This window comes from Choloepus didactylus, chromosome 7 (assembly GCF_015220235.1).
Source record: "Choloepus didactylus isolate mChoDid1 chromosome 7, mChoDid1.pri, whole genome shotgun sequence".
Taxonomy (NCBI): Eukaryota; Metazoa; Chordata; class Mammalia; order Pilosa; family Megalonychidae; genus Choloepus; species Choloepus didactylus.
The window spans coordinates 49365325-49391009 of NC_051313.1; the positions used below are offsets into that span (position 1 = coordinate 49365325).

At 35.0% G+C, this 25685-nt stretch overlaps 1 protein-coding gene and 1 long non-coding RNA gene across 4 annotated transcripts in view; one reads left to right on the forward strand and one right to left on the reverse strand.

Moving 5' to 3' along the window:
* Window positions 1–18146, forward strand: part of LOC119539620 — a 36491-nt gene extending 18345 nt beyond the window's left edge. The window contains exons 2-3 of the long non-coding RNA XR_005217913.1: window positions 2471–2622; window positions 16581–18146. This is a non-coding gene — a long non-coding RNA (uncharacterized LOC119539620). The remainder of the gene's footprint in view (window positions 1–2470; window positions 2623–16580) is intronic.
* The window catches only part of GRIK2 (glutamate ionotropic receptor kainate type subunit 2), a 774206-nt gene that overhangs the window by 80925 nt on the left and 667596 nt on the right, over window positions 1–25685 (reverse strand). The gene's annotated exons all lie outside the window — the stretch shown is intronic.

Genomic DNA, 25685 nt, shown 5'->3' on the forward strand with positions numbered 1-25685 from the left:
AAAAGGTAGGCACTCTGAATAGCCATCTTCATTTGTGACTTATACATATAAATGTGTTAAAAAATTAGTATAAAGTGAACAACAATATATTTCTCACATGATGATATTCAGACTACAGTTTTTAAGCTAATAGTAGTTTTCAAAATTTTTCTTCATGTATGTAATGGACATTTTTGACAAATTCACTCATTCAATTGAAGAATGCTAGGCACTGTTTCAGGCACTGACTGTACTAGAATGGTTCTTTGATATTTGTCTGGTGCAATGTCATAATCAAGTCTACACATAATATTCTTCCATGGCCTCACCAGCTTATGCAGGAAAGTGAAGTACAGTACTGATGCATTAAAACAAGATTGAAAATGTGGGTCACTATGTTCAAACATGCTTAATAGAAAAAGCAAATAAATCTCCAAATCTTTCATTGTGGCATCATTTAAAGTACTTTTACCTCTTCAGTGCTAGTTCATTGACAAAAGAGGGCTGTTAAATTAAAACTTTTCTCAGAACATGTGAAATTGAGTAAACACACAGTTAACTTGGGTAAGGTATCTAGTCAAACCACACCAGCCTATTTACTAAAATTGCTAAATCATTCTTTCCTTTTTGAGTATGAGGCATAACCCTCACATATTATGCTAAAATATAATGAATATAAAATTAACAAAATAATTTAAGGATAAACCTCCATTACTCATAATTCCAATTATTTTATTCCTTTGTCATTTGATAAAATGAAAAAAATAGGTTTTCATTTTTCTGGATTCATAATCACAGCCCACTAAAATAACATCATCATATTTATGAGGGCTCTGAAAAAGAGTCAAATGACATTTAAATCATATCAAAAGTGCATTTAGTTCAATTTAATTGCCAATTTACAAGAGATTGGAATCCAGACATTGGGATAAAAGTGCATAAATTCATATTCAAAAGCAATTCCTCATAGTATAAAATGCATATGGCATGAACTTTGTAAGAGAAACATGTTTTTTTCAACAGCATGAAGATAAAATATGCAGTGAGTTTTATATTCTATCTTCTCTCTTTTTAGAGAAAAAAAATGTATGATGCAATTGCATAATAAGGGCAAAAATATCACATATACCATACAATTTGGTGTATAAATTCCAAACATATGTGCACCTTATCGTCAGTTCTTTCATTCTCCAATTCAGTGCATTGCCTTTTTTATTATTTTCCTCTTCCACAGCCTTTTATTACATTTTATGCTCTCCTTAACTACTCTAAAAAGCTTCTTTTAAAGCCATTTCAAGCTATTCTTTCCCATTTTATATCACCTGATGACTACCTTTCAAAGATTATTTCTAAGGGCTAAGAGAATTATACATATTCATTGTCCTAGAGTATGTCTGTTATAGATGAGCCTCATTTATTGCCCACCATAGCTTCACTAAACAAAGCTTATATGCAAAGTTTTCATAATAAGTTCCAAAATATGCAAATATTTCAAAGGGCAAAAAGATCTTCAAATCCCATGGGAGAATTCATATCCTACGTTTGAGAAGGATGCATGTCACTGTGAGAGGTGGAACTACTTCCCTAGACTGCTAGAAGGAGTTGACACTTCATCATGTTATTAGGCCTGAATATTAAAAAGCATGATGGCCTTTAGGATAAATGTTAAGGGTAGAATGAATGAACAAAGGTTCTTTTGACAGTGTGACAATGTCAATGTCACTTTCTTATTACCTGACTGGTCTAACTCAGAGCAATCATTTTGCCATTGTGTTCTGAGGAACCCTTGAGTTTTAAGAGACAAGTCTCCAAAATTCCCACAGAGCAAGACAGGGTATGTAGAAAGTGGGGACCATGGGATACTGAGTTCAAACTTTATATATTTTATATATTAGGTATCTATATTTTATTTTATTTGAAAAGAGGATTGTGTTTCTTAAAAAAGAAAAAAAAAAAAGTTTTAGAATCCCTGCTTCTTGGGGATTGAATCATGTCCCAGGCAAAAGTCATGTTCAGGTCCTAACCCTGGGCCTATGTGTGTGCATCCATTTGTAAATAGGTCCTTTGAATAAGTTATTATTAGTTAATGTGTGGAGTCATTTGTGAATAGGGTCCTTGGAGACCCTATTCAGATGACACCAAAGTGAATCAAGGTGTTTCTTAGTCCATATGACCAGAGATTTATAAGGAGAGTCAATGTAGACACAGATACAAACAACTTAGCAGAAGTAGAAGGCAGAAATCAAAAGAGACCAGAAAATGAAGAAGACTGCCATGTGAAACCGGCAGATATACAAGCTAGGGAACCCCAGGGATTGCAGCAGGAGACAGCAAAGAGAAGTGTGGGCTGTTGAAACCTTGATTCTGGATATCTAACTTCCAAAACTGTGAGGTTTCCTGTTGTTTAAGCCAACCCATTGTGTCATATTTGTCACAGCAGCCCTGGCAAACTAAAACAATGCCATAGAAAATGACTTTAATTTCATTATAGGGATTGGATTGATGGACCATCTTGCTGGAAAATAGTCCTATGAAAAGACTGCTTTGTGCATCCATAACCAATTCTCCGTGGACTGATTCTGAAATGGAGCAGTGTTATGTTGAATTCCATACAGGGAAGTTGCTGTTAAGATAAAGACCTATGTGAGTATGTGTGTGTGTGTTTAATGTGTATCATATATGTATGAACAACAACTATAATTGTGATTCCACTAGGGCAATTGCTCGTTTTTAATTCATTCTAAGTACCTGCTGAACAGTATTTCAGAACTGGAATTATCCTTAGAGATTCACTGAAGCCCAGGAAAAAATAAATGAATTTGTATCCCAGTGATCCAGTCAAGGAGGATGCTATTAAAGACACATTTTTCAAGGATAATTCTTTGTTGACCAGACACTATTCCACAATTGTAAGTACAAGGAGGTTAACTAGAAGAAAGTAGGAATACAATAAAAGTTTGTTTTCATATCTTCTATATTTTTTCCTTCCAGCTAACCCATCACCAATGCATCCACCTAACTATCCTCCCTCCTACCTTTGTTTCCCTCCCTCATTCTCTGTAACTATTACAACCCTGTCTTCCATCTGTTCAACTAAGAAAATCAAGTCCATCCAGTGAGTTCTATTAATTCTGTTTTCTCATTTCCATCTCAAAATACCTTTTAGCCTCCACTTTTCTTCTCCTTTGCCCATTTCATCTCAAAAGAAGAAAAAAACATTTTCTTTTCCATTGTTCTTCCTGTGAAGTTTTTCTCTCCTTCAAATCACTGCTCAAATGATAACTCCTCTGTAAATCCTCCCCTATCTCTCCTATCCTGCTCTCCCATGTTAGACTTGATCACCACTTCCTTGAATTCCTAGAAAACCTTGAGGGTACCATCATTGTAGCAGCTTTCTCTTTTTCCTCACATAACTGTAATCTACATGGTGGACTCCACTAAACTGTAAAGTTTTTTTAAGTCAAGGCTCATTTATATCTTTAAATTCATTATTAGTGTGTAGTAGACTTAGAGAATCGAAGGCACTCAGTCAATGTTTTTTAGCTGAATGGTAGTGATCATGTGGGCAATGCAGCATTTATCTTATAACCTTCCCTATACCTGAACCTCTAAGAAGAAATGTGAACAAAAAGAAGTGAAATTAGATGCAAGTAATAGCAGTAAGTATAGAAATATCATATGTTTTGGTAAATTAATCACCAACTATACAAATATAAATGTGTATATTCATGTAAATGGGTGACCATAACAAGACAGGCAAGTGAGTCATGCTGCTAGGATTTCAAGATTCAGTGTATACTGATGCCTTTCAGTTACCTGGGAATAAATTCAGTGAATAACTTCCTAAACAGAAAAGAACAAGGAACTATAGAAGATTTTATCAATCCAACAGAAGATAAAAAAGAAGACAAAATAAAGCAAACAACCAGCTACATATTGCTTATAAGAGCCACATCTAATAAGTAATGGCCAGAACTTTAGAAAAATAGAAGGATGGAAAAAAGTATACCATGTGAATACTAACCAAACAAGGCTGGGATAGCATTGTTGCTTTCATGAAGACTAAAACTGATGGAAGGTTATATTGATTTAAGTGTATATAAAAGCAAAAAGCCACCAAGAAGATGTAAGAAACTAAAAAATTTAAAAAAATAAAATGGAACTAACTACACAGCTTTGAAATATATAAGGCAAATGTTATCAGAATCAGAAAAGATTAACAAATCAAAACCAAAATAGAAATGTTGACAAATCTCTATCAGAAAATAATTAAGTGAAAGAGTAACCAGCCAGAATATTGAGAACTAGAACAATACAAAAACACAACTTCGATTAGATAAGGACATAAATCCAAAATAGAAAATCTATTTTTGTTAAATGAGAATTTCATAAAATGGATATAATAAAGATACTTTTTTCTGACCATAATGCATCTAAATTGGAAATAAACTATAAAAAGAAAACACACCAAATTAAAACAAGTATATTGTGGAAAACTTAAATTTCTATTTTAAAATCAATAAAAATCATGAAATATTTTGAAATGAATGATAATAAAAAGACTCCATAGAAAAACATGTAGGATGCAGCTAATGTAGCACTTAGAAAAAAATGTTGAGTATAGTCTTAGATGCATTTCTTAACATAAAAAAAGAAACAGAAAGAGAGAGAAGGAAGGAAGGAGGGAAAGAAGGAAGGAAGGAAGGAAAGAAGGAAGGAAGGAAAAGTTGAAAAACAAAATTTCAACATGAATAAAACAAATTAACCCAAAGAAGGTGGAAGGACATAATAAAGATGAGTAGAAATAAATGGACATGAAACAAAGACATAATAATAATAGGCAACATGGTGAGTGATGTAGACTAGGCTGTTTTAAAGATAAAATCCAAAATAAAGTGGCATAAACAATCTCAAGTTCAAAGTACTTCAGTTTTCATAAGATCTCCTGAGACCCAGGTTCCTTCTAGCTCATACTTCAGTCATCATTTAGGGCAGCAGTTCTCAAGCTGTTTGGTCTAATGATCCCTTTTCACTTTTAAAAATTAATTTCTCCAAAGAGCTTTTGTTTATCCATTTTTCCCATGAGGAAAATTAAAACTGAGATTATTTTTTCAGTTATTTATCACTTAAATATGTTAATAAACTCATGTAAATATAATGTAAATATAAATAACACTTTTAAGGAAAAAAAAAACCTAGATTTTCTAAAACAAAACAATATGAAAAGTAGAATTGTTTATATTTTTGCTGATCTCTTTACTATCTGGCTTAGCAGAAGACAGTTGGAATCCCATATATGATTTGGCATTCAATCTGTTGTGATGTTTTTACAGTTGAAGTGTATGAAGAAAACCTGATCTCCCACTGGCATGTATTTAAAAAGAGGAAGAATATTTTAATAGCCTTTCCAAATAATTGTGGATATTATTCTTTAATATTACACCAAAACTCAACAAATGATATTTCTTAAAGTTTATTTTTACTGTGGAATCTAAAACTATAGCAATGGATTTTCTGTACTCCATTACATTAAAAACCCCTGGTCTATCTTGCACTTTGAAAGGTCTTTTACCCATGCATGATTTGGTAAATATTGATTGGGTAAATTTTCCAAAATGTTGACAAATTTCAGTATATAATATAAAAAATCTCATTTGTTAATGTTAACAGCTCCATTAAAAATATTTATGTATTGGGAAGCTTTCAAGCTTATAGGGGTAGATAAGTTTTCCAAAATTCTAATTTTCAGTTGAAATCTCAAATGTGAGCATTAGCAGTAAATACTAGCCAGTGTCTTCCTTAAAGTGACATCTGGATATATGCCAGATATCCAAATATGAATGCCAAAGCTTATCTGTCAAGTAAAAATGATGTTCTATGCAAAGAGTGGGTAGTTCAGCACACAACTCAATCAAACCTGCACTTTATCTCCAGACAACCATCCTACTTTGGTATGCAGCGGAAGTGATTTGTGTCTTTCCCAAACTAGGAAAACAAGATATGTTTAATCAGGTGGTTGGCCACATGAGTGATCACCATAATATTCTCTTTACATTTAGTTTTTAATTTTAGAATATAGATGAGGGATATGAAAATTCACATGGAAACTCACATCACTTTATACATTTGATATATCTGTATACAAGCTTCTTTAGCACATGAAAAGAGCCTGAAAGACAATCCTTTTAAGAAAAATGACAAAACTTTAAAGAAATCAGGACTGTTCTGAAAAAAGAAAAATCAGACAGTTAAGTTTAATTTCCTATTCTATTCTTATACTTTTTCAGATTTGTAATGGCATAAAATAAGTTACATTTGTTGCCTCGTCATCTTGCCTGGCCTAGTTGTAAGTTCCCCTTTTGAGTAAGCATAACTAGCAAGGCATGCATCTCCATATGGTCTGGATGAGAACAGCCGCCCTCAGCTTCCCCAAACAGCCCTTGCAGCTTCTGCCCTTCCGCTGCATAGTTTATAGCTGCCAATTCCCAGCATCCAGGTGAAAAAAAACCATCCTCCCCTCTGGGTCACAATAAAGATGAGAGCCCAGGACCCATATTTTTCTCCCCACTGACCTACAGGGGAGCCTAGGTTAGGTAAGCTCTGGATCCCTAAACCACCCTCATTCTCCCTTCTCCCCCTCCAAGCCTTGTGATCAAACAAAGCTGTCCTTTCATGCATTCTCCCGTCTGTCTGTGTTTGCATCTCATCACCCAAAGAACTTGCACATAACATCCAAAACAATTAGCAGAAGAAGCAGGGTGATTGATGCTGACCAATAGCAGCCAGGTGAGAATGCCTTTCTTCAGCCCGCTCTTGGCTTACAAACTGTCACAGGAGGCTAGCGATGGTGGTCACTGGTGCTGCTTTGCACAGAGGGGTTACGGGTTAGGTGTTTTGTGACAGCCAAGTGTTGCCAGGTTACCCATACCAAATGTGGACCCATTAAAGGCACGGCCCAGGGACCTGTAGAGAGGCAAGGACCAGCTCCCTGGAAACTGCTTAATGCAGCCACCTGCCTTAGTAGAACAAGAATCCCTATCACTCCCCCAAAAAGGCACACAGGACTGGGTGAGACCAGTGAAAATTTGGCATAAACTGATCAGCTACTTTACTGTGAAGATAGAGAGACCCACATAAAGTACAGGTCAGTGTGTCTTAGGCAGCTCAGGGACTAAGGACTTACCGGCCTGCAGTTGGCTCTGTCTGCTAAATTACCTGGAGGCTGGGGGACGGCATTGTATTGATATGGGAACCTCCATTGGTCGTCCTGTCTGAGCTGTCTCTGGCAGACCTTGTATAGCAGTAGGATACCATCCTTGGGATTAGGGAATATTTCCTCTGCCCGAGCACACAGGGAGGGGGAATACTCCTGACCAGGATAACATGGCAGTCCACTGGCCACAGAGATGCAAAGGTCTGCAATCCTTATGTTGTGGCTGTCTTCGCTGCTTCATCCCCTAACCCCATGAGGTTATAGAGGGTGTGATCCTTGGTGTATGGTGGCCAAGGGTCTCCTGGGCAAATTCAAGGGCCCCAAGCACATTGTGGCCACTCCACCTAAGACCTAGGACAAGCTTTCCTCCCTACAGAAGAAATGTGAGACATCCATGGAATGTGCCTGGGTTTTGCTGAGCACCACATTACATCAGCATACTAAAGTGCTAGTCTTATGTTCTCAAGGATCTGGTCATCCTGGAATTTACAGCTGTGGACCCTAACCCCTCTGAGGTCAATTGGGACACCCTGAAGAGAAAGGTGGCAGAATATGAGCCAGGGCAAGGGTAATGACCTACAAGGTCAAATGGACCCCTGATGCAGAATACTGAAACCAATACCAGAAATTTTTCCAGACTGGATACTCAAACTATCCTTAAGGATTTTGTTCAGGAGGAGGGACAACCATTGCTAAAGGTACTCAGCACAGGGCCTGTATTATTAGTAACCCTCGAGGAGATGAGGCAATTAGCAGGTATTGTTAAGGACTCCAAATCATTAAAGACTCTGTGCCCCTCCCCTATTGACTTAAAAAAAAAAAAATAGAGACACACCCATCCAAAGCAGGTATTACCACCAAAACTGTTGCCCACTGGCAAACAGTTAATGAGGCCTGATTGCCACTTTTAAAAGACTGAGATAATGCAATGGGCATGACAATTCTTTTAGTACTCAAACAAAAGAGAACCAGAGTTTGTCTCCAACCCTAGGGGAGGCCCCTTTGACATTCAGTCATGAAAAATTTTCTTACAGGGAACCTCCTCCCTGCAACTTACTTTACTGGCAAGCCTCATACTATCTGCGAGGCTACTGATAGGGTGAGCTATGGCAAGATGTGAGGGGGACCCACATCAGAGTCACAGATCCTGGCTTATCGGGCCCAGGCAGCCACCCAAACTGCAGCCACATGGACCCTCCCCTGAAGGGCCTGACCTCCTCCTTCTGCATGTCAAAGGCCCAGTCCCCCACCCCTCTGGAAGTTGTGACTGGTGGAACAATTCTTATTTAACAACTACCTCTGGGAGTTGTTCCCAGCATCTATGGGAAATTCCCAGCATTCACGGAAAAATTCACGGAAAAATCTTCCTCCTCCCCTCTGGGTCACAATAAAGTTGAGAACCCAGGACTCTCATCTTATTTGGCTCTTATTTTTTCCACTGTAGTATGCATGCTTTAAGACATCTCCTGGAATAAGATAAAATTTTTGGCTTCCTTAGTGAGCCAGGTCAAATAGGACCCCCATGGAATTACTCCTGCCAATCGAGGTGATAAACACTACAATATCACCTGAAAGAAGGTATTGTGGGTCTCTGCTCTATAAGCCAAGATCTTCTTAAAGAGAGAGTCATTCTTTATACCTAACATCTCCCCATATAATTGCCTTATTTGGTCAGTTCTTAAAGCCTCCACCAATTAAAGGCAATTAACCATCAATTATACCAACCTTAATGCACAAGTCCTGTCAATCAAAGCTCCTATTCTTAACATCATCTAATTAATAAAATATATACACAGGAGCATGAGCAATTGCTTTGCCATGACTGACTTGGCCAACATGTTAGTACCCAAACCTAAGAACAAATCAAACAAAAACAAATCTTAACCACTGCTGCCAAGAACTTAACAAATATTGTGTGTGTATGTGTGTGTATTTTTTTAATCAGTTAATACTGGCACTATAGTATCATTGGTTATCTAGTTTCTTCTTGGTTATTTGCTTCTTCATATTTCTTTTCTCAATTTATTGGCATTATAATTCTGGATAACAGAAAGTAGGAGACGTGGAAACAGCAGAAAGAACAGTTCATAAGGAAACAATGGCTATTGGGTAGGGTGGGGGATCTGTCAGATTTGATAGTCACTTATGAGATTTCCCATACTTTGACCACCTCTGATCCAGGACATACATTTGTAATCCAGACACTTTACTGATACAATTAAAATAAAAATATATTAAAATATTTTATAGAAGGAGTAAGTTCAATGCCAATAAAATAATTTTGAATTTAAATTTCATTTTACTAATAACTATTTCATCATTTCCATGGTATTCAGGAGGAGCAATATTTTGCCATCACATTAACTGAAATAAGGAAATCATGACTGGGATATTTCTGTTTGTTTTCAATATGAAAACATCTACTGCAGTAACTGTATAAAATGAATTGGCTGACAATATAATATGTTATCCTAAACTGATCATGGAAAATGGGATGTTGTGGATCATGATTAATATAAAATACAGAAGTCAGAACAAAAGAGCATTTGAGAAATATCCATCTACTATCATTAAATAGTTCAAGAATCTAGGACAAGAGGTAGTGGTGGGAGAAATAGATTCAGAGGCAGTAGCTAATGCTGCTGCTGCTGCTGCAAAAAAAAAAATATTTATATATATATGTCATTTTCTATTAGTAAATAAATACAGCTTTTCTAATGAAGAGAAAAATGACCATTAGAGTTTATTTTAAATGGTGTGTAAATGTTTTCCATACAAGGTGACTGATTAGTTATTAATATTTCAATACCACTGACATATTTTAATTTGACTGCTTTTTCCTAATGTTTATGTAGCATGAGTCTCACCAACCATACCAGAAAAAAAAATTGAGAGAAGTTGGCTATTACATTCCAACTTCTTTTTGTCAGGAACTTCCAGAATGCTTCAAATCTATGATCTATCTATCTATCTATCTATCTATCTATCTATCTATCTATCTATCTATCTATCTCTATCTGTCTATCTATAACATATAATGAGCTTAAAGTGAATAATATTCAAAGAGAAAAAAGGAAGACAAGGGAAAGTACCCAACAGTGCTAATCAGAATTAAATAATGCCATGAAATTGCTTTCTGACATTAAAAAAAGACAACCTAACAGCAATGTATAATTCTGTATTGTCATTTTTCAAGAAATGGCATTTTTTAAAGATGACAGAGATGTGGATTTACGATTCTTAAACTCCTTATGATTAAAGACAGAAATATACAATCAAGTACGTACATCAACCATCATTTCTCTGATTAGAAAACCTCTCTTTTCCACTTTAATTTTGAAACATCTGTGATAAAATACAGAATTTTAACTCATCACATTGGAACATCTGATCCTTAACGTACTGACATCCAAGCCATACTTTGCATGAAGATAAGAAGCTAACTTGTGTCTAAGCTTACAGACTTCATCTATGAGGATATAAATATAAGGGGCTCAGCAAAATCTTATATCAGGAAGAATGCAATTGTCATTATAATTTGCTTTTTAAAGAATTTTACATCCATAGTGAAATTAAAATTACTTTCTTCTACAAACAACAAAATGGATCACTGCATTTAACTCACAAGATAAGTTTCTTATTCCAATAAAGTTTTTCAAGCATCCCTATTTAGTAGGTGTTGCTCTTTTAACATAGGGCACTTCTAGGAAAGAAAACAAAACAAACCAAGCAAAATAAGTGTTATGAGAAAAACTTAAAGGACTTTGTGTCCCCCAAAAAGACATGTTGAAATCATAACCACAAGTCCTCCAAAATGTGAACTCAGTTGTAAACAGAATCTATGGAGATGTTATTACTTAAGATGAAGCCAAATTGCCTTAGGGTGGGTTCTAATCCATTAAGACTAGCGTCCTTATTAGCAGAAGAAATTTGAACACACACAGTGAAGTAGAGAAAGAAAGAGAGATGGCCACACGACAATCAGAGATTGTGTTTTGCTGCCACAAGCCAAGGAATGCCACGGATTGCTGGCCACCCACAGAAGCCACAGAAGAGGCCTGGGGCAGGTTCTCCCCTTTAAGAGGAGGTATGGCCCTGCTGACACCTTGATTTCAGACTTCTTGCCTCAAAAGCCATGAGATAAATTCTGCTGTTTAAGCCAACTAGTCTGTGACGCTTTGTTGCAGCATCTCTAAAAACTATGGCAAGGACTATGGTCATGTTATTTATGAAGGAGAAAACTGGTGGGGATGGAAGAGAGGGGCATTAACATGCCCAAGAGGATGAAATGTGTGCATGTTGAAGTCTTCCATTCAGAGCTCTCCTCAAGAAAACCAGCTGTGAAGGCACAACTGACTGACAGCCTCTAGCTAGTACACCTTTGGATCAACCACGGCTTTTGTACTAAAGTCATACTTCCCGTGACCAATTCAAAATCAGTGACTGGGCATGGTAAGCTTCTAAATCTGGGCCATGCCTGCCTGATATGGGACTCTTACAATGGACTCTTGCAATGGAAAATTCCCACAGACCTGGTCAAGGCTTTCTCAGAACTGTTTTGCAAACTGAAGTTCTTCCTACCCAATCCTCCTTCCTTCCTTTTCTCTTTTCACAGATGTCAGACCCAAATCACTGTCTGAAGCACCCTTGTCTACTTCTGCTACTTCTCCTTTATCCCTCTCAAACATTCCTCAATACATTTTGTGCACATTTAATTCCATCTTGGCATCTGCTTTGCAGCATATTCAAATTTACTCACCCATTTAGTGTATGTATATATATATACATATATATTATATGTTAATAAATAGAAATAAACCACATTCAACCTACTCCCTCTTAAATCCTTTCCTGTAAAATGATCCTCTTCAATTTCACAGGGCTTTGTAAGTTCTCTATTACCTCACCACTGACCCCCACCTACCATCTGGTCACCCCTTCACTCATTTAATGCATTGGTACCTGAGTCACAATCTTCTCCACTCCAATTCTTGATATAATACTAAGGCAATTTTGTGTCCTTGTGGACAACTGTTTAAAGGCCTAACTTCTTTGTCTTCTGCAAAAATCTCTTCCACTATTCCACATCAAGTCCCATTCCTTTAGTAAGCCATTCTACTCTCATCCTTCTTGCTTAACTGTTCATTGCTTCCTATACACATCAACCATCATTTCTCTGATTAGAAAACCTCTCTTATTATATTATATTATAATAGATAATACTATTTCTTCCACCATAGACTATTTCCCCAGGAGATTTTATTTTTTTTTGTACCCTTTCCTACTTACAAATTTGCCCCTAGTTTTGCACCCCCCCAACTTTAATTTTCTTTCAAGTTTCAATTTAAATGCTAATTTCTAAAGGAAGCCTACCCAGAATATCCCAGATTAATTGGTTAACTCTCTCATTTATATCCTCTTATATTTTCCTGTAGCATTTCTAACATTTTTATTTAGCATTCAACATGCATTTAATCATTCTTCAATATTTGTCTTTTCTGTAAAATTGCAACCTCCAAGAGGGCAGGTTTTAACTCTTATTGATCAGTATCACTGGAATCTAGTACAATTTCTGGCATTCATAGCACATGCTTAAAAAGCATTTATTAAAAAAATAAAGTTTAAGGAATTTCACCTTTCATTTTGATATAATTCATTGTAATACTCCTTGGTATTATTTAAATGTCATAAAGTATATGTATTATTTGCATCCTTAAAAAAAATACGATTTCCCTAAACGCAAGTGGTTAATGTTATATACAGACAAAAGCAGATAGTATAGACTATCTCTAAAAGCTAACTTTCAGAAATTTGCAATTAGTGCAATTTAATATATCATGTGTTGATTATTGATTTAAAGACACGAAAATTCTATGATTCACATCTTTTAGTATATATAAAACTATTTTTCCTCCTGATATGATATATTGCTAGTAGCCACATACCTTTGTTAGGCTAAACAGCATTGGACAGATTTAGGTACTGTAAGACCTCTCAGAGCCTTTCATATGTTACTGGACATTGTGACTCACTGCAATAAAATGGAACTCAATGTACAGCACTAAAAGTTAGGTATTTCTAGAATTTATTTGATCACTGTAGAGCTTTTGTTTAATACAGTATTTTAAGGGAATAGTGTTCCAAAAATTTTGCTTTGGATAATACTAATGATTCGATGATTTAGAAGCCCCTAAGGCTTGACTTTACATACACAAATGTTATCATAATCCTGGTCCTTGAAAGTTTTTCTTTAGTAAAAACATTATAATTTGTAAACATGTTCAAAACAGGAGCTAGGAAGAGATATCTTCAAGTTCACAAAGATTTCGAAAAATCTTAGCAATTCTAAATTTCTGAGAGAAAAAAGTAAAACTCTTTTCAAAAATGTGATAGTGGTAGGAGTCTTTATGAAATATGTATCTTTTCTTAAAAAAGCCCCTATCTTGTTGGATTTTTACATTATTGAGGAAATTGAATTTTCCTCCATTATGTATATTTGAAACATTAGGCATAAATGCATTAAGTACCAGTGTCAGTTTTTACAAAGTTCTGGATTAAAAATTTTAGAGTTCATAAGCATCCTCTGGGATTATTGTTGAAAATGTAGATTACTAGGCCCAATCCCAGAGCTACTGAAATGGTAAATGGGGAAAAGAGCTCAGATTTTGGCATTTTTAACAAGTCTTTTAAGTGATTTACAGCTGGTGAAATGTTTTTCTGCCCTACTATGCTGGAGGGATGTATTATATTCCCGTCAATAATACTGGCTCACTATATTGATGATTAAACTCCAGGAGAGAGCAGTAACCCTGTTATACGCCCTTGTGAAAAAGTGCATTAAAATCTTGAGGGGATGAGACATGAATGTTTGGAAAAGTACCTTGATAAGCCTAATAGAATCTTTTTACACATTTACCCAATGGGAGTGTCTATGCTACAGGGTATATATAAAGAAAACATGAGTATTGATTGCTTCTTTTACAGGTGTTAGGCATTTCAAAATTAGATGGGTATGGGAAGATTTCTTCTATTTTTTTTTTTTTTTTTGTCTGAACACACACACACACACACACACACACATACACACATAGGTTATTGCAGAATTGCATTTTTGTCATGACCAGAAAAATAACTGTAAACTAAATAACATGAAACAGTACTTCTTAGCTCATGAAATGTAGGCAGAATAAGAAAGAAGGTACATGGCTGTGAGTATATCTCATTGACTTTCTGATTAACTTGATCAACAAATATTTCCCAACTTGTGAACATTTCTCAAAAATCCAAAATAACTTATATGAAATTTAGACTAGACATATCAAAGGGAGTATAAAATGCATAGTAAAGAATGTATTAATGAATTCTTTGGCAGATCTGCTTTTCCTTTGTCATCATGCCAAAATGATGCTGAGCTTGTGAATCATATTGTAGGAGATTCTTTGTATAAGTATCTAAGACTGACAATGATTGTCATTTGTGTCTTCATTTCTGCAAAATGATTTTTTTCAAATTAAATGTTGAAATTGCTTGATGGCCACTTCCCCCTCCCCCCCAAAAAATCCAAGGAAGTTGGGGAGAAGCACTACCCTGGCCCATAAAAATTGTCAGATTGTCATTAGATTTTATTGGATTCATTCATTCATTTGCTCATTCATTCAATCAGCATTTATTTATAATGTGCTGTAGGCAAAAGGTTTTCAAAGACAAAGGGGTGGCATAAAATGTTATAGATATTAAAATAAGTAGGGTGTTTCAGAAGAGAATGGTCTAAAAAGCTATCCAGAGAAAGTTCTGTCAAAAATGAGCTAGTCAGGTAAGCTGGTTTAGGACATTATAGTCAAAGAGAGACTGAGTTACACACAGATTTATCCAAAGATTTAGAAGTCACTCACCAAGCAAAATGATAAGCTGCAGAGGGTTAAAAAGGTGGTTGAAGTATGGACATATTATTCTAATTCCAAATCTCTCCCATCCCATTCTTGAAACAGGCAATTGCTGGCCAAACTCAATTTGTTAAGCACTAAGAACACATATATATGAATCCTATGGGAAAAGGGAAGGGAAGGAAAGAGGTGGGAGGGGAAGGGTAGACAGAGGAAGGGAAAGAACTGATGGGGAGGGAAGGGGAGAGGAGGAAAGGGATAATTTATTAGCTAAGGAAATGAGAACTAGTAATTTCTGTGATGTATTATCTCTTGTTCAGAAAGTTTCCATGCTGCCTATTGCTTTAGCAATGTATTCCAAACTCCATGACTTACCCACCAAGGGCAATTATAATATAAAATGATGGCATTCAAAGAGTTTTTCTTATGTATCCCCCTAAGAAAAATGTGAAAATCTATGAATTCAGTCCAGAATTTAAATAAATATCTAATCTTTTATCATGAGATTTAAAAACTGCATTTGATATGAATTCCAGCATATTGCAATTATTCATATTTGTGAAGAAAACTGTTATAGCACTCTTTAAATGAATTTTATGGAATGTCAATTCAATGGCAGTTTGCTATCCATAGCATGCATTTAAATATACCTATGTGCTATTCCTGTGCTCCTTAAAATCACACTCATATTTCATATCTTCCATGAGTTTTATCCTAATGAAATATATTTTATGCTTGACAGTCTTTTATTAAACCATCTTGTTATACTTCCTCAAAACATATTTGCATATATACAGATTTAGATAAAATTTAAAATTTTCTGGTGTTGTGAGGCTTTAAAGTTTAAAATATTCTCCTTTACCGAGTTACCATTTCAAGTACTTTTGCTGCACAACTAAACAACTGTACTAATATTTTAGGTAAATAATAAGTAAATATATAAAGTAAATTTCTATTAGAAATGCATCTCTTCTGGGGACAGGGAATAGATCTATGGTGCCCTTAATAAAGGAGGCTTCTCAGACATCAATATTTCTACATGATTTTTTTTAAATTTTTTACTGTGGTGGGTTTTTTTCTTTGACCTCCGGGAACAAAAATTTGTGATGGGGGGAAAAGTGTATTCTTTTTACCAAGGAATAGAAGTGCAATTGTGGAAGGGCTGTGAGAAAAGAGAATAGATATGAAGCATGTCCTCTCAGGCTTCTCTTCAGGCAGATCAATGTTAGGAGACGTATATATTGAAGTTGAGGATCTGGAAATTTTAAAACAATTGTTTCACATTGTGGAGTGCTGGATACTATCTAACCTCTGACTCCATAAGGGTATGTATGCTACTTTGACTGACTTTCTATTGACCAGACTATTAATAATTACATAGCAGTAGGAGTTATCTTGTAGAAAACTATCAGTAATGCAAAGTAATATTGTCTATGGCAATGCAAATTAATTTTATCTAGCAAAGAAAAAATAACTCCAAGCATTTCATTTTTTTTGCTCTGCAGGTCTGGAGCCAGTTTTGCATCGATTAGCCAATGCATTTCAGCATTCCTGACAGTGTGTACCTATGTGTGTATTTGTTCTTCAAATTCTCCTTTGAACCAGTCTTAACATCTTACTGTTCCTTCATTAATTAATAACTGAATACCATATTTGTTATGTCTTCAGTTTATATTTGCATGATACCTGTGTTTTTAACTTTTTGGAAATTATACTTTGGCAGTTTTGTAACTCCTTCACCAGGACACCCAAATGGACTCACTAGGAAGAATCAAATAAATTGTACTGTGGGAGAGGTTGCACCTCCTGGGCTATTTAAGCTAAGGTAGCTCGTCTCTTGGTTACCAGAGAGAATCCCAAGTGGCAGTAGAACTTTAACTTTCTGAATATCTAATTCTGTAGCTGTCTGTCTGTCTTTTATTTCCCTCTACTGGTCTTATATTTTGATTTCTAGATCTTGCCTGACCAGTAAATTATCAACCACTGGTGAAACAATTTTCAAGAATTTGATTTTTATCTCTGACTGTTTGGTGATCTCGGTCAGATGGATGATGGGAACCTATTCTTTGTTGATGTGAGATGACTGTGAATGTGGTTTGTGAGTCATTGTGTCTATTTTTGGGTCTGCTTATGAGCTCAGATCAATTAAGAAATATTTTATGCCCCCTTTTAAGAGAAGCAGGTCTTTGAGATCTGGATCAATGAGTTTTGTTTGTGTGTGTGTGTGTTTACTTTTGATCTGTGGCTGAAGTTGCAGGACCACAGCTGTATGTTCTTTGCAACTGTGTAGCAACATGTCTATAACTAAGAAAAGTCTTGACTTCTATAGCTGGAAGATGTTAAATTACAATGTCTCTTAAGTTAAAGGAACACTGTTTCAAACAATTTATAGAAATAAATAACCACTTAGATGAATTGAGGAGTCTGGCTCCTGGCCAAAATTCTATGAATGATCTCTCAGGCCCAACCACAGACAATTACGAAGGCTTTACCTAGCCAGCCCATGGGGGAAAGCTGCCTTCCTCGCACCAGATTTGTTACACAGTCAGTACATTATACTCTATGAAGGGAGTTTCAGTCAACAACTCAAGTTTCCCTGCAAGTGATGCTCTCATACAAATAATTTCAAGCCCTACCTCAGCTACCTTTGCTGAGACCTCCTTTTGGGAGGCGGGTGGAGGGGAGGAGGCAGAAACTTGAAGACACCTTTCTCCACTTTGACTCAGGATTCAGTGCTTTTTGACTTCATCCTTTCCTCCTTTCCCTGTCCCACCTATGGGGTCATGAAGCAGAAGGAACCTTGTGCTCAGGGCTCCCTCAGCAGTGAGATGCTTCCCCAGGTCTGTGTTGAGCCATCTGACGCTCTCCCAGTGGTGCCATCCCATAGGGGGAAAATACAACAGTGAGTGAGTCAGCCCTTTCTCTGGGTTAACCTCTTGCTTATCATAGTAAGTGATTAAAGCCTTGACTGTTGCTTTCATTTTGGCTTGTTGCTTTCATTCGATATTATGACACCTGGCTCAGCTCAGTTCTCGACAACCAGAAAATAAACTGAATTTCTAATACATGTATTGTGACAAACTCTAAAAGATGCTGATTCAAGGGTCTTTTTATAAAAAATCTGAGCACATTTAATTAAAGTGACTCTTGACAAATCGGACTGGTCTAATCATTATGGTTTAACAAAGAAAAACAGTAATTACTTTATATGATATACTATGTATTATGATATATTGACATTTACATACTTAAGTATTAACTAATGCTTAATATGAAATATCTGTAGTAAGTAATATACACGTATACCTTTTGTTTTTTATATTTCAGTTTGATTTCTCATGAAAAGTTTAGTTGGTATGAATTTCAGGAGCTATAGTGATAGAGAAATGAAATACATCTGTGCTAGTGCTTTAAAGAGTTTATCTTAAAGTATAAGTTTGTTCCAGAATATGAAAGAACATAGTGAAGAATAAAACTTGAGTACATATAACAAGTTGTACAAGATTTGAAGGAATGGATTTTATTTACCTAGGATTATAATCCCTGTCTGAAAAGAAAATATGAAATATGTTAAAAATTTCTCAAAGTTTGCTCCATTTCAGTAGGCTTACTTAAAAGATAATTATTTAAACATGCAAAGCTAGAATTTGGCTTTCTTTCTGTTAAAATGATAATTTCCTAATAAAGTTCTTCCTAATGAAGTTCTTAATAAGGGATAGTAAAATCTTTTTCTTCATAATCGTAATCTGCCTAAAAAGCAGATATTCCGTATCTTAAAAGAACAACTTTTTGAGCTTTATGTTGATTTTATCATTTCCCTATTATAAAAATAATAATAATAGAAGAGTGTCCTTCATTTATGAAAGATTTCAGATAATATCATGTTACCTTTTTATGTTCATGTAAAGTATTCGTTGACACTTTTATCAAATAGATAATTAAGTAGTGTTGTTCAGTTATCTATGATCCTATGTTAATTAAGTGTCTAAATCTCTTCTGACAAGTCTTTTTGACTTCACAAGAACAAATTCTAAACTTTAAAAAATGAAATAAAAATTATCAGGATATCTTTTATAGGAAACCTATCTTTAGGAGTTGTCAGAGGGTTCCTAGAAAATAATAAAGATTTGTTCTTTCACATTATATAAAAAGAAATGTCATAAATAATTAGGTTTGTTTGGTATGTTCCATATTTCTTTATTAACTCAACATTATTTTATGAGCCAGATGAAAAGGGGTTTCAAATAAAATAAACACTCTTCCTTAGGTTAAGTTGTATAGGTTAAATATTATATGCATGAATATTTAAATAATTTTATGGAAGACTCTAGAGGTTTTTCAGTGCCCTCGATGTCCATAAAATATTCTTACTTTCATGGGAAACATAAAATAGTTATTCTATAAAATAGTTATTACATATACACAAAAAGGGATAACTTTCAAATTACAATTTAACAAGTAGCTATAGAACAAATTTCAAAGGACGCTACAGGTTAGTTCCAACATTTCAGTTCTTTCCTTCCAGCTTTCTAACTACTTGATAAATTGCACTTGGAAAGTTATCACTTCTATGTATGTATACTATATTCTACAATAAAAAATATGATTTTATAAAAAAATAGTTATTTAGTATACCCTAACAACAATTTTATACTCTTTCTCTTAGTTTGTCAGGCCGTTCTGACAAATATCACATGTTGTGTTGAATTAAACAACGGGAATATATCATCTCACAGTTTCATAGGCTAGAAAGCTTGCCTCCTTCTGGTGCGGGTAAGGTACCAGTGCTGGATTGCAATCCTAGGGGTTCCTTGGCTTGGATCTCTGTCTCATGTCACATGCTGATGTCCTCTCCTTTCTTGCTTCTGTAACTTCCCAGTTCTCTTTAAAAGACCTCCAGTAATCCAGATCAAGACCCACCCTCATTCAACTGGCCACACCTTAACTAAAAATAACATCTTCATGAGATCCTATTTACAATGGGTTTACACCTACAGGAATGAGGGTTAAGATTAAGATCACGTCTAAATTGGGGAACATAATTTTACCTACCACCCTCTTTCATTCTGATATTATTCAATAATGTAACAAATTATTCACAAACTCTGATGTTTGTCTAAAGGATCTACTATGTGTTACTGGGAAGAATCTGTATCTTCAACAAAGGACATTATCAAAGCCTCAAGGAAAGGAGTGTACCAAATTCTTTGGGTTCTTCATACTTTAGAAATAGACTCGGGTACAAGTTTTCAAGATGACACTTCTTAGAAACTTTCAGACTGTAACAGACTGAGTAAGGATTTCCAGGTCTCTTTTCCCTCCAAGATCAGACATATATCATGAAAGCAGACTGCTGCTCTGAGATCAACAGAAACAAGAACTAATTATAGAAGACTGAACAAACCGATGAAGGATATTCAGTGGTAGCTCTTTGTCTGGAATATCACCAGTATTATTTTCAATCTTCTGTTTTCATGGAGATAAGAGGAAACCCTTTCTTTACCTTCTTAAGTTTCTCTAGTATTCAATTTTGTAGAATTTGCTTTTGTAAATGGAAATGAACATATTAAATGATTCTGGTTCTGACTCATCCCTGAAATTGAGGAATACTTTCTAAGTATTTAGAAGTATATAGCAATTAGTTATTTGCATAGGTCCAATAAGAATATATCCTTTTTTATTAAGATATAATTGGACAAATCAATTTTGAACCAAGACCAGACCTGGAGTGCCACTTTGATAATAATTTTCATTTAACCAGGTATGAAAGGTTATTATTTAAAAATTAGGGTTAACTTTGTATGTGCAGCTGATGCCTACAAAGCCCTCCTGTGAAAATTGGCTTGATAGTTGGCTTAAGGATCCTAGTCTTACTAGAGGTTAGAAAAGTTACTTCCTGATTGGCCAAGAAACTTAGAAAATTCTGATAACCTTGAGAACAGAAGAATTCACCCAAATTCAGAGACTGCAGGTGAAATCTGGTGGAAAAATTTTCTTAATTTCAGTCAAGTAATAGATTAAATATTCCAATCCAAGACTCCTTATAACTTCCAGGTTAATTTTAATTCTATGACTTAGTAGCTGCCAAATACTGCATGGCTCTAGATTTGTAGAGCAAATTCAAATAAACCTATAGTGTCTATTAAAACTTTTGCTACACCTTTGTAATTAATTAGGACTAACCCATTGAAACCAGTGTTTTAGTGATTAAGAATCATCTTTAGAAATTATGTGGAATCATATAGGGGAAACAGAAAGTATAGTCCAACACTTGGAAATTAATCAGTGTTCTCAGTGAAAAGCTGTATGCTGTCTAGCGAAATACCTAAGGATTATCTGATTCTTTAAGATTCTAAGATTGTATAAGTTTGTGTACTTTGACTTACTATTGGATCAACTTAAACAGTGGGAATTTATTTGTTCACAGTTTTGAGGTTAGGAAAAAAGTCCAAATTAAGCCACCATCAAGGTGATGTCTGCTCCCTGAAAACTGTAGCATTCTGGGGCTAGCTGCTGGCAATCCTTGTTTCTTAGATTATCACACGGCAAGGCAGAAGGCAGTGTCTCCTGGCTTCTCTCTTCTCTTCCAGGGGTTCCACTGATGTTCAGCTTCTGCCTCCTCCCCTGTGGCTTTCCCTATCTGTCTGAATTTCTTTCCACTTATAAAGGACTCCAGCCATAAGATAAAGACTCATCTTGACTGAATGGGCCACACCTAACTGAAGTAACCTTATCAAAAGGTCCTACTTAAATGGGTTCACACCCATAGGAATGGATTAGGTTTAAGAACAAGTTTTCTGGGGTACATCCAGCTCCAGCTCTAAACCACCACATTGACCTATCGGAAATCAACCTATATGTCCTTTCTTACTAAGATATAATTGGAGCAATCAATTTTGCAACCAAGACCAACCTGGAATGCCACTTTGGTGATAATTCTCATTTAACCAGGTATGAAAGGTTATTATTTAAAAATTAGGGTTAACTTTGTATGTGGAACTGATGCCTACATGTGAAGTCTGTCCAACACTTACTTAGAAGATTGCATCTACTAGAAAATCCATTTCTGCAATCCTGATTCTTTTGAATCAGACTTAACATTTAGAGTTAAAGAAATGAATAAAGTCTTTGATACATGTTTAGCTTATATTTTCAAAAGAATCGTGTTTTTATCTTTTCAAAAATTATTCTTTAGCACCACAAATATTTTGGAATGTTTTTATGTATCCCCAAGATTATACTTACCCCAGTTTAAAGACTAATAATCTGAAAGAGTCACTTTTAATCAGTGCTCACTATACCCTAGGACAGTGACATTCAAACATTTGTATACTCTTCAAATAGTTGGCAAATTAAAATACAAAACAAAAAACTGCTTTGACATCATTCCTAGATATTTCAAGTTCTCTGACTATTCATATTTTTAGGAGCTGCCCTAGTATTTCTAAGGCATTTTCAGGGTTGAGAAGTTCTGTTCCTTCAAGCATTATCTCAGACCACAGCTGAGAACAAGTTGGGAGGTGAAAAGCCTGTTAAGTACTCATTCCTCACCTCTGTTTCAAACAAAACTGCCTTGATTTTAGTACTCTTACAGACAGACACATCTTGAAGAAAAGATGGCATAGCTTTAAAAAATTTTTAAATCCTTTTTTTATTCTAAAGTCTCCCTATTTATCTTCAGTTCTCACTATTTTTCCCAACCTAAAATTTAATCCAAACTAAACCACACAGGTTGACCATATACTCCATTTCTCCTTATCCCACTCTGAGAATGGCATGACCCCATCATTACTAAATTTCCAAATCTTGCCTGTCTGTCAAGACTAAGCTTGAATGTTGTGTTCTCCATGCTTTGCATACATTTTCATTACCAAAAAAAAAAAAAAAAAGTGGAATACGTAATTTTCTTCATTTCTCTTCATGCTTTGTCTTCTATATGTGTTGGTTATAGCATTACTTTATGCCAATAAAGCATATTTTACTAATGATAGTGTCATATTCACTACATCTAGAAGTTTTATTCCTCATTTTCCCTTCTAAAAAATCTAAAATACAAAGTCAGTAGAAGTGCTTCTACAGATAGGACATCTCAGGAGTTGTTACATCCTTGGGAATAAAAATGGGCAGTATAATAAAATAAGCATAATGAGCTGTTAGAACATTGATCCAGGATTGCTATGCATTTCTCTTTTATATATATAGGCAAAACATCCCATAGAACACATAATATATTCAAAAGACTAGGTACTGGATTAAGCTCTTCAGTTCTTTTAATTTTGTACTTTCTCATCTGACTCATTGAGTATTAGTTATGAATCATTCATACCATTTTATAATCCATTGAGACATTTATGCATTGATAATTTCTTGAGTATCCATAACATAACATTGGTCATATTATGTGCTCAGGGAAAATAGATGATAAGAGCATTCAGTGTGTCAAAATATCCTGCGAGAGGACTTAGGATCCAAACAAATAATTAGAATAGATTTAGCAATATGATCATCACTAAAGTGAAGGGAATCACTACACAGAGTCACTACAATATATTTTCTAAAATATACAGTTTTACAGAAAATTTTAAGAGAAGCAAAGATAGGAAAGTGTGACCCATACACAGGAAAAAAAAAAGTAAAAAAACAAAACAAAACAAAAAAAACCTGCCTGTGAAAGGGCCCAGACATCAGAATTGACAAAAACTTCAAAGTGGTCATTATAAATATATTCAAAGAACTAAAGAAAATCATATTTAGAGATGTAAAAAGAATGATGATGACAATGTCTCATCAAGTAGAGGATATCAATAAAGAGATAGAAATTATAAAAAGAACCAAGTAAAACTATGTGGTTGAAAAGTGCAATAAATGAAATGAATAATTCAACACAGGGGCTCGACAGTAAGCTGTAAGTGGCAGAAGAAAGTAGCAGCACATTTGAAGATAGATGTGAGAGAAAATGTAATTTGAAAAACAAAGAAATAAAAGAAGGAGGAAAAATGAACAAAACCTCAGAGAAATATGGAACATGGTTAAGTACACCACATAAACATAATGGGAATATCAGGAAAAGAGGCAAGAAAGAAAGGAACAAAAAAAAGAATCAAAGAAATAATGGCTAAAAATTTCCTCAATTTGATGGAAAACAATTACCTACACATCCAAGAATCTCTGCAAATTTAAAAGCATATTAAATGCAAAGAGACACATCACAGTAAAAATGTTGAAAGATGAAGACAAAAAGAAAATCTTCAAAACAGTAAGAGAAAAATAACTAGTCATGTACACCTGATCTCCAATAAGACTAACGGCTGACTTCCTATCAGAAATAACAGAGAACAGAAGGCTGTGGGATGAAATATGATAAATGCTGAAAGAAAAAAAAAAAACTGTAAACCAAGAACCTTATATCAATCAAAACCTTTTTTCAAGAATGAAGGTAAATGAAATACATTCCAAATTGAGAGAATTTGTTGCTATCTGCTTTACAAAAACAAAACAAAACAAAACAAAACAAGCAAAACAAAACAAAAAACAAACAAAAAACACTAAAGGAAGTCCTTTAGGCTGCAACAATGGCCCCAAGTGTTAATTCAAATACACACATACTCAGAAAGAGCATCAATGAAGGTGATTAATCACAAAAGAATTATTATGTATTTCTTCTTATTTCTCTTACTGACTTAAAAAGAAATTGTGTAAACAATATATATGTAATTATATTTTTGAACCTATAACATATAGAAATATAATATATTTGAATATCAGAACACAAGTTAAATAGATGGAAGCAAAGTTGTATTGGACTAAGGAAATGAAAGCAGATGGTAGCTCAAAGTATGGGAATAAATACAGAGAACCAGTAATAACAAATAATAAAATTATTGAATAAATACTTTCCATTCTTCTCTCAGCATCTTTAAATGACATAAACTTATATAAAGTAATAGCTATAATGATGCATAGTTGGGTTAATGACATATATAGATGTAATATATATTACAATAATAAGACATAAAAGGGAAAGAGATAATAGAACTATATAGGATTAACATTTCTATACTCGATAGAATTAAGTTAGTATATATGGAATAGACTCTGATATATCAAGATGTATATGGTAAGTTCTAGAACAACCACAAAGAAAATAACTTTAAAAAGGAGAGGCTAGGCCTCCCTATATTTGTGCCTAAGAGTCTCCTCCTGAATGCCTCTTTGTTGCTCAGATGTGGCCCTCTCTCTCTGGCTAAGCCAACTTGAAAGGTGAAATCACTGCCCTCCCCCCTACGTGGGATCAGACACCCAGGGGAGTGAATCTCCCTGGCAACGTGGAATATGACTCCCGGGGAGGAATGTAGACCTGGCATCGTGGGACGGAGAACATCTTCTTGACCAAAAGGGGGATGTGAAAGGAAATGAAATAAGCTTCAGTGGCAGAGAGATTCCAAAACGAGCCGAGAGATCACTCTGGTGGGCACTCTTACGCACACTTTAGACAACCCTTTTTAGGTTCTAAAGAATTGGGGTAGCTGGTGGTGGATACCTGAAACTGTCAAGCTACAACCCAGAACCCATGAGTCTCGAAGACAGTTGTATAAAAATGTAGCTTATGA